Genomic DNA, 10911 nt, shown 5'->3' on the forward strand with positions numbered 1-10911 from the left:
CTGAAGATTCAGACTTAACAGCCACAATTTCCTGGGCTGTTCTTAAGTGCCTGGATGTGTGTGAAGAATTTTGGCAGTATGGAAGCATTTTGGTGCCAATATGGCAAGCCAAACATGCCTAAATCTGCAGAAGTTTTTCCTCTCTACCACTGCACGTGCATAGTTCTAACTCGGGGTTGAGCTGTGCTTAGTGACTGACCGTGATTAGTCACAGCACTGGCCTTCGGTTAGACGATGTTCACACTGGTGGTCCAGAAGCACCTCAAAACTAGCCTGCTCGGAGTTTGTTTTTCCCCAGCAAAGGGAAGGGAAGCAACCCTGAGAGGAGCGACCCAGAGTATGTGAAGATCTGCTCTTTGGGAGTACGTGTCATCACCACTCCTTCCCCCGGGGGAGGGCCGGGTGGAGAATTTCGTTTCTGTTCTGCCGCTGTATCAGTGGTACCCAAAGTTTGAGCAGTCCACTTCCTCTGAGTCGTTCACGGGCCCCAGCGCTCAGATGGCAGGGAGGGCTACGGCCTTGTCACTCTCGTCTCTCGCTGGGTGAGGGGATTCCAGGACTCGATGCCCCGGGCCTCGTCCCTCGTTTCCCCTCACGGTCGAGACTGGCAGTATAATAAGACCAGTTTCCTCCGTCCGAGAGGGTCAGAATGGCAGTGCGTGCCGCCCCCGAGCTGCACCACTCCCGTTCCCCTCTCCCCAGCTTGCAGATAGCAGTGACGCAGCCTTAGCTGCGAGGAGCATACGAGGAGTCAGGGCCTCGTTCCTCGTCTCTCCCCCTCCCCTCGCCACCGGGCAGTCCGCAGCAGAACGCCCACGAGCCTTCTCTGCCGTCTGCCCCTCGGTGGAAGCAGGTTGGTATCAGGCGCAACCAGACCCCCGCTCTCGGTCGCTAAAACGCCACCAGAGCCGGGTCCCTGTCTTCTACCTCGCTGCCCCTCCGCGGGTACGCCGGTGGTTCGGGTGGGTTCATTGGGACGCTATATGGAAGCCTGGCTAGCACTTCCGGGTCCGTAGCAACGGCTCATCCGCACCGTTCGGTTCGGCTATGCAATTCAGTTTGCACGCCGGCCTCCCAGGTTCAGGGGCGTCCACTTCACCCGTGTGCGGTCGGTGGACGCCCCTGTCTTGAGGAAAGAGATCGATGTCCTGCTGGCGAAGGACGCGATCGAGCCGGTCCCTCCTGCCGAGATGAGGTCTGGGTTTTACAGCCCCTACTTCATTGTACCCAAGAAAGGCGGTGGGTTACGGCCAATCCTGGACCTGCGTATTATGAATCGGGCCCTGCACAAGCTCCCGTTCAAAATGCTTACGCAGAAGCGCATTTTCGAGTGCATCCGTCCCCACGATTGGTTTGCAGCGATCGACCTGAAGAACACGTACTTTCACGTCTCGATTCTCCCTCGACACAGACCTTTTCTTCGGTTTGATTTCGACGGTCGAGCGTATCAGTACAAGGTCCTACCCTTCGGGCTGGCCCTGTCGCCTCGTGTCTTCACGCAAGTCGCGGAGGCGGCCATTGTTCCCATGAGAGAACAAGGCGTTCGCATTCTCAACTTCTCGACGACTGGCTCATTCTAGCTCACTCGCGAGATGTGTTGTGCGACCACAGGGACATGGTGCTCCAGCACCTCAGCTGGTTGGGCCTTCAGGTCAACTGGGACAAGAGCAAACTCTGCCCCGTGCAGAGGATCTCTTATCTGAATGGAGCTGGACTCGGTTGCCCAGACTGCGTGCCTCAAGGAGGAACACGTCCAGTCAGTGCTCACCTGCCTCAGGTCCTTTCGAGGCAGGACAGCGGTTCCACTGAAACAATTTCAGAGGCTCCTGGGGCATATGGCAGCCGCAGTAACGCCGCTCAGCCAGTTACATATGAGACCGCTTCAGCGCTGGCTTCACGATCGAGTCCCGAGGTGGGCGTGGCACAGCAGCACGTTCCGGGTCAAAGTGACCCCGCACTGTCGCCAAACCTTCTCCCCGTGGTCAGATCCTGCGTTTCTACGGGCCGGAGTGCCCTTAGTCCAGGTTTCGAGGCTTGCTGTGGTTTTCACGGACGCCTCTGCCACCGGGTGGGCGGCCACGTACAAAGGGCTTGCAGTTTCAGGTCTGTGTTTACGGGGCCTCAACTGCATTGGCATATCAACTGCCTAGAGTTGCAAGCAGTACGCTTAGCCTTGCGTCGCCTCAAAGGGGTTCTCAGACACAAGCAGCACTGCGACCGTTGCGTACATCAACCATCAAGGTGGTCTACGCTCCCGTCGTATGTCGCGACTCGCCTCCCACCTCCTCCTATGGAGTCAGAAGCATCTGAGGTCGCTTCGTGGCATTCACATTCCAGGGGAGCTCAACCGTGTGGCAGACGAGCTCTCACGGCTGCCTCCCCTGCCAGGAGAATGGCGACTCCATCCCCAGTCGGTCCAGCTGATTTGGAGTGTCTTCGGAGTCGCACAGGTAGACCTGTTTGCCTCTCCGGACACTACCCATTGCCAGTGGTTTTACTCCCTGTCCGACCCTCGTCGCGGACGCCCTGGCTCACAGCTGGCCCCGGGACCTGCGCAAGTATGCGTTTCCCCCAGTGAGCCTTCTCTCACAGACTCTGTGCAAGGTCAGGGAGGACGAGGAGCAGGTCCTTCTTGTGGCGCCGTATTGGCCCACCAGGACTTGGCCGATTCCTTTGAGGAAGGACCTTCTTTCTCAGAGACGGGGCACTCTATGGCACCCGCGTCCAGACCTCTGGAAACTCCATGTCTGGTCCCTGGACGGGACGCGGAGGTTCTAGGTGGTCTACCACAGGCAGTGGTAGACACCATCACTTCCGCTAGAGCCCCCTCTACGAGGCGCCTCTATGCGTTGAAGTGGAACCTGTTCGTCGTGGTGTTCCTCCCGTCAGGAGGACCCCCGGACTTGCCCGATCGGTGTCGTGCTTTCCGTCCTGCAGGATGGGCTGGAGCGGAGGCTGTCCCCCTCCACCCTCAAAGAGTATGTCGCAGCAATAGCCGCGCATCACGATGCAGTGGAAGGTAAGTCCCTAGGGAAGTACGACCTGGTCATCAGATTCCTTAAGGGTGCCAGGATGTTAAATCCACCTTGTGTTTCGCACTCTGTACCCTCTTGGGACCTTGCTCTGGTACTTAGAGCTCTTCAAAGTCCTGCTTTTGAGCCTTTGCTGACGGTAGAGTTTAATATCCTGTCCATTAAGACAGCGCTCCTGTTGGCATTGGCCTCTTTCAAGAGGGTCGGGGATCTGCAGGCTCGGATATGTGCCCAAGGTTCCTACCACTCCCTTCGTGGACCAGGTAGTGAACCTGCAAGCGCTGCGTACTGTTATATTGACAGTACGCAAAGCTTCAGAACCTCAGATCAGCTTTTTGTCTGTAACGGAGGCCAGCAGAAGGGGAAGGCCGTCTCCAAGCAGAGGTTAGCCCACTGGTTAGTGGATGCTATCACCCAAGCATATGAGTCTCTGGGTGAGCCTTGTCCTCCCAGGTTGCGCGCTCACTCCACTAGAGGTGTTGCCGCTTCCTGGGCTTTGGCTCAAGGTGCCTCGCTGACAGACATCTGTAGATCTGCGGGCTGGGTGACACCTAACACGTTCGCTAGGTTCTATAGCCTTCGTGTGGAACCTGTTTCCTCCCAAGTTCTGGCTACGGCCAGTGGGTCGAGGGAATAGGTTGTGTCGGTTTGCTGCGCCACTCCGCCTCAAACAGCGGATACGTGCGTTCTTTGCTCCGTATGGCGCCCTACGTTGGTGAGCCTCGTGAGTTCCTCCTTCACCCCTCCGGTGCTGGGCGTGGCGGACCGCCCGGCACCAGGTCTGCTACCTCAGGTAAGGAGTTGCTAGTAGACTGGGTGCTCCAGTGGTTTCAATTGTGACCCATGATGCCACGTGCAGTTCAGTCGTGTCTTCCCCTTGACGGACTCGTTTGTCGTCCCTGTTGAGTACGCTCCCACTTCCCTTGGATTGGGACTACCTATTCCTTCGGGCTAGTACATATGTGTATTCCTGGCCTTCCTCAGTCAGGCTGGGGCTTCCGCAGCGTTTCCTCCTCTCTTGAGGGAACGCTTTCCCAGTGTTATCCAATATCCACTGTGCGGGTCTTGCGGAACAGCAGTGTGTTTCCCGTGCTAGCTCCCGCAACTTATTTCAAGAAACTGCTGCTGGGTAGCTTGCCAGGTGCTGGAAGGGGCCAGCACCATGGCGTTTTATTAGGGATCCCAATTCGTCAGGGAACTCCCCCGACGACACGTCAGAGTTCCCAGGACGAAAGGGAACGTCTCGGTTACGTATGTAACCCTCGTTCCCTGAGTACAGGGAACAGAGACGTGTCGTCCCTTCGCCATGTTGCTGTACCTTTGCGGAGGACTGGACACCGTTCGGCTCCTCAGCGAAAAGCATTGCGCAATGTTTACTTCCGCCTTTTATACCTGCGCTGGTAGGCGGGTCGCGGAATGCAAATCTTGCATGCCAATTTTCATTGGCTCGTTTTAATTCACTCGAAGGCAATTGGTCTCCCTAGCGAGATCCCAATTCGTCAGGGAACTCCCCCGACGACACGTTTTTTTTACACAAGAAGGGTTTGTTTTAACGCTCTCTATTGGCTTACTGCTCTAATGACGTTGTGGAGAGTTGTGAACCCGAAAGGGGGAAATCTAAGCTTGACATAGATACCAACTTGAGTGGGTATTTCCAAAAAAGCGGACAGCAACAAGTGAAGTTTGTAGGCGTATTTTCTGACTTTTTTTTGCGCGATTTTGCTGCGTCCATTCACAAAAATATATTTTATATATATTTACGGTAGGAGATTTACAAAATATCTTCATGGAACATGATCTTTACTGAATATACTAATGATTTTTGCATAAAAGAAAAATCAATAATTTTGACCCATACAATGTATTGTTGGCTATTGCTAAAAATATACCCGTGCGACTTAAGACTGGTTTTGTGGTCCAGGGTCACAATTAACAAATGCTTGTGTCTGATTTGTCTCAGTTTTTATACCGTTGTCACGGTATAGTTACAAACCAATAACATGGCTGTGCAAGAAGACCACGTTAAGACTTGAAAAAAATCAGGTCATTCCCCGGTAGAAAGCATAAACCTAACCATTCGTGTGTCTGAAGAGTATTTCATGTCAGTTGTGATGTGAACAACCTACAAGTATTCCAAAATGTTAGCGGGAAACTTACAGACTTCTTCTTTCATGCAGTTACGGATGCAGCAATTTCTTGGGTCAAGAAAGAGTTTGTGATCCATTTCCTCATCCCCTACCGCTCTGTCTGGATGTGCTTAAATCCAAAGCAAGGATGCTTTCCTGTCACACAACATCACACATACGTGCACCCAAAATCTAGCTGTGTTGATGGGGTTATGCTTGCCGCTTATTAACTTAAACTAGTTAACGCATTTACATGACCACACGTATTATCGGGTAGGCAATTTCGGAGCCGCTAACAATAGCAAGCTAGCTTTGAAAGCATAAGATCCCATCCTCCCTTCAGAGCTTCTCCAATGGCATGCCTCCAAAACACATGAAGGCACACAGCAGAGTGTGCAAAGTGTCATGACAGACGATGTTAAATGACCTCATGTCTTAAAGCACAATAATAATTAAAGCTGCAAGCACCATTTATCGGTGTTCAAGCAGTTAAGGCATTTAAGATTTTTAACCACACAAGCATCAAAAGACATCAAGTTTTATGTAGCAAGTATTTAACCACTGACATCATAGATGTAATAAACCATGTTTTAGCATAATTTACCATGATATACCACATTTTAGTGTGATTTTTCATGATTTACCATGTTCCAGTATGATTTACCATGAATCTAGCATGATTTACCAAAGTTTACCATGATATACCAAGTTCTAGTATGATTCATCATGATTTATCCTGCTCTAGCATGGTTTACCACAATTGAACACATTCTAGTATGATTTAATATGATTCTAGCATGATTTACCATGTTATAGGATGATTTACCATGATATACCACATTCTATAATGATTTATGATGGTTTTGAACATTATGATATGAACATTATATGATCGTAGATGGAAATGACCCTTTTCTAAATGACCCTGTTACAGCCACCCGACTGCAAAATTTCTACTTTTTTATAATTATTGATCTAGAGAGTCCAGAGAATAGGCCTAGACTGGTTTGGTTGCGATCGGGCGAAAAACCAGGGAGTAGTTCGCAAAAGTAGATTTTGGACAAAATCAGACATAACGTTTTTGTTGTTGTTGCTTAAATGGAGATATACATCTTGTCCGTCTTGAGCCAAGGATCACGGTGGTGTAACAAGCTTGAGACTAGGACCAACTGTCTGTGAGTTATGGGCAATTTAGTACTTTTGGTTGCTGTAACGCCACCTATGGGCCAATTGGGGTCATACTCTGATAGGTTCTCCCCAAAAGTGTGGCCTACCATCTAGATGAGTTTCAAGTCTCTAGGCCCTACTGTTTGGGCTGCACGATGCGTTTTAGGGGACTTTTTTTTCAAATAGCAATTACAATAGGTTTTCAGCACTTCGTGCTTGAACACCTAATAATCATGAGACCTTTTTGACAGTTATAGTGCCACCTATGGTCCGATCTCTATGAAACTTTGCATGCTTCTTCACCATGTTATGACACATATGCTCATCAATTTTTGTGAAGTTCTGATTTTTTATTTATGATTTATAAGCTTTTTGACTGTATTTTGCCACGCTCCTTTTCTAAATGACCCTGTTACAGCCACCCAATTGCAAAATTTCAACTTTTTTTTCAATAATTATTGATCTGGAGAGTCCAGAGAATAGGCCTAGAATTGTTTGGTTCTGATCAGGCGAAAAACCAGGGACTAGTTAGCAAAAGTAGGTTTTGGACAAAATCAGACATAACTTTTTCTTTTTGTTGCTTAAATGGTTAAATTGTTGTTTTTTTTGTGCAATATGCATCCGATGGTCAGTGAATGGACTGAGGAAGTGCAGTCTGATGCTGAGATGAACTTTCGATGAAATTCATGGCTTTCAAATGGATTTATAATACAAATCTTCCTGAGTACTATAGTCTAGACACTGCTTAGGCTACTTTTTGGAAAAAAAAGTAGTATTCGGAATGTGTGCAGAATGTAAAAATTAAGACTTTTTTCCTTATCCAATATAGAGAGGGATAGTGATAGTGATAGTGATATCCAATATAGAGAGTGATCTATCCAATTCATATGCAATACTGCATATTGTACATATACTCTAGTCTTCCTGATATTTCTTAATGGATGTATAACGGTTTGCTGTATTAAATCGACCACTGGGCGGACTTATGAGTGTTAGGGCTGGCGTCGGACATCACCGCCACGTCTGACTGCCGAGGGTGGTGAAGGAATTCCAACATGGTTCACCAGCTGGGGAACTCACGTGAGGAGAAAAAATAAGCACACATCCACTATACAGTGGGCCAACCTCTGCTTGGAGGTTTCCCTTCTGCTGGCCTCCATAACAGACAAAGAGCTGGTCTAAAGTCCTGAAGCTCTGCATTCAGTCCACATACAGACGCAAAGTGTGGACGGGACAGACCAAAGGAAGGGCTGGGTGTGCCTCCTCCAGGGGCAGCACTGGTACCTGAAAAGTTTGGTGGGAGCTTGGGGCACATTTCCGGGCCAGGGTCTCAGGATAACGTGAGATTTGGCCGGCCTGAATTTAAGGCATGATTCGTCGACCAAAAATGCTTGCAGGTCCCCTACCCTCTTGATGGAAGCCAATGTGGTCAGAAGCACTGGGGGCCCACGGAGATAGGCTCGGCGGGTAAGCCCCCACTATAACCCTCAGGTCACCCTGGCTATTCACCGAAGTAGCCCTCTTCTGATTGCCTGAAGAGGAAGTAGATTGGGGTATAGGTGACTCCACCTCGTTTGAGGTAGTCGAGTCCCGACCGCAACAATGAGATGGTCATCCTCCCGCAGTGGGTACATGACTCAACCACAAAAGCCACCCCAGTGTGCTTTAAGCCCAGACAGATGAGGCAGGGATCATGACTGTCAGCTGGGGCCAGGTAGCAACTGCATCCAGAAACACGGGCGGAATGACACACACGTGTTTGTTCTTTTAGGGAAATAGCTCTTTCACAGTGCTGAAGTGCACAGGAGAAACGACCGCAGCAATGTATGGAGGATTATAGTGCAGCATGCAGTGTGCAGTGTGCAGAGAAGCTCTTTTCTGTCTGGACCACTACCGTCAAATACGATTGGTAATTGCATACAGTTAGGATTGGCGGTATGGTTCTGTACTGGGCAAGAACTCCCTGCGTATCCATGCAGCCTAGCATGGATAAGACCAGGGAGAGCAGCAATAAACCCCCTTAGGGGAAACAGAACAGAACCAACATGAATGCATTGCAGGTATCATTAATCCAAGATTTTAAGTACAACATAATTCGAGAATTTATTCTGATTCAAGGGGAATCAGAATGCCATACTGACTGACGAGAGGAGGAGCTGCGGATGGAAAAAGGTAATTGGCTCCTGAGAAACGTGATAGCTACTGATAATACTGAAGGATCTAATATATGTATACAGTGATTGGTGTTGTATTCCTATAGATAGACGTGTATCAGCTGAGTGTCAGGTGATGCGAGAACATGATCTGCCAGAACTGATGCTACGCTTAATTTAGGCTGTATGAGAACAGCAGAATCTCATTCAAGTCGCAACCACCGCTGCAGCGCCATCACACTAACACCGGAAGCAAAGACCTCTTCCCCAAGAGCACTTCAGACACTCGTTATCTTCACTCTCTTTCAGGTGACTGGATAGAACAGGAACAAACAAACCGCTCGGCTCTGAAGCGAAAAGCTGAATGTGCAATGCATACACTTCCATATTTTTACCCGCGCTGCGATGCAAATCTCGCACACCAATGTGCATTGGCTCATTTGGTTTACACTCAAAGGTAAGATTCCATTACGTAACATCGGACATGACTGACTGAAAGGGAAGAGAACATTTCTACAAGACTATCTATGCTACGTCGAAGGCAGGAATTCTGTGGATCTGCATGAGGTAAACTTTTTCAATCATCTACTTTGCATTGAAAGAAATGAAGACAATGCACAATTAAGGGGTTCTAGCAGAACTCATAGCAAACTCTATTTGTGTTAGCATTCAGCTGTGTGCTGCTCAATAGAAGGACAGACAAATGAATGTCCTTCAGCCCGTAATTACAGGCATCAGAACAGCATGTCCTCTCCAACAGAAACATGTAAAGAGCCAGCATGCATTAGAGAATATTACGTGCTGATTCTCTGGTCAAGTCAAGTCACGTTTATTTATATAGTGCTTTTTACAATACAGATTGTTTCAAAGCAGCTTTACAGAGATAACAGGAAAATAATGTTGTAATAATATTGTTAAATATAAAATTGAATGTCCCAAAATAAGCAAGCCAAAGGCCAATGGCGACAAAGGTGAAGAAAGGCGAAAAAGGCGACAATGGCAAGGAACCAAATCTCCATCAAGTGACAGAAAAAAAAGAAAAAAAAACTTTGGGAGAACCCAGGCTCAGTCAGGGACCAGTTCTCCTCTGGCCAACGAACGAACAGTATATAATTATGATTCAGGCAGCATTATAGGTCAGAAGTCAGATTGGATCAGAACTTTCACAATATTTATCCAGTTCCATCTGGTTGGGGGTCAGAGTCATCACGCCGGTATGGAGACGAGTTTGTTGAGGTGTCAATGAGGCCTTCACAGAGGTGATGAGGCTGGCACTTCAGTGATGCGTTGTCGTCATGTCCATGCGATGGTCCTTCATCAGATCTGGATATGGCCTGGATCCCGGCAGACTGCAGTAAACCTCGGGATAAACAGAAAGACTAATATAAGCGTAGACGCTTCATCCATGTACCAAGTTCATCAGGATTTATGGGAAGTGTTCCCGGTTCCGGCTGATCTAAACTATGCAGCCTAACATTGAGTTCAAGTATAAAGTCTATAATGTGTTATGTGTATGCTTAGCCAAAGAGATTAGTTTTTAGTCTAGATTTGAACTGAAAGACTGTGTCTGCTTCCCGGACAATGTTAGGAAGATTGTTCCAAAGTTTTGGTGCTAAATAGGAAAAGGATCTACCGCCAGCAGTCGATTTATATATTCTAGGTATTATCAACTGGCCGGAGTTTTGAGATCGCAATAGACGTGAAGGACTATAATGCGTTAAGAGCTACCTCAAGTACTGGGGAGCTAAACCATTTAGTGTTTTGTAAGTAATCAGCAATATTTTAAAATTTATACGATGTTTAATAGGGAGCCAAATTTAGTGTTGACAGAACCGGGCTAATAGGGTCTTACTTCCTGGTTCTGGTAAGAATTCTAGCGGCTGCGTTTTGAACTAGCTGTAGTTTGTTTATTAAGCGTGCAGGGCAACCACCCAGTAGAGCATTACAATAATCTAGCCTTGATGTCATGAACGCATGAACTAGTTGTTCCGCATTTGTCAATGAGAGCATATGACGTAATTTAGATATATTTTTAAGATGGAAAAATGCGGTTTTACAGACACTAGACACGTGACTTTCAAATGAAAAATTGGTATCAAAGAGCACACCCAGGTTCCTAACTGACGCTGAAGACTTAACAGAGCAGCCATCAAGTGTTAGACGGTATTCTAGGTTATTACGTGTGGAAGTTTTTTGTCCAATAATTAGAATCTCTGTTTTTTCAGAATTTAGTAGTAGGAAATTACTAGTCATCCAATTTTTGATATCAACTATGCATTCCGATAATTTTGTGAATTGGTGAGTTCCGTTAGGTTTGGAAGAAATATAGAGCTGAGTATCATCAGCATAACAGTGAAAGCTAATTCCATGTTTACTAATGATATCTCCTAAAGGTAGCATGTACAGAGTGAACAGCAGCGGTCCTAGTACTGA

Source organism: Siphateles boraxobius, unplaced genomic scaffold (genome assembly GCF_051911475.1).
Source record: "Siphateles boraxobius isolate OS27281-9 unplaced genomic scaffold, OSU_SipBor_1 164, whole genome shotgun sequence".
Classification (NCBI taxonomy): domain Eukaryota; kingdom Metazoa; phylum Chordata; class Actinopteri; order Cypriniformes; family Leuciscidae; genus Siphateles; species Siphateles boraxobius.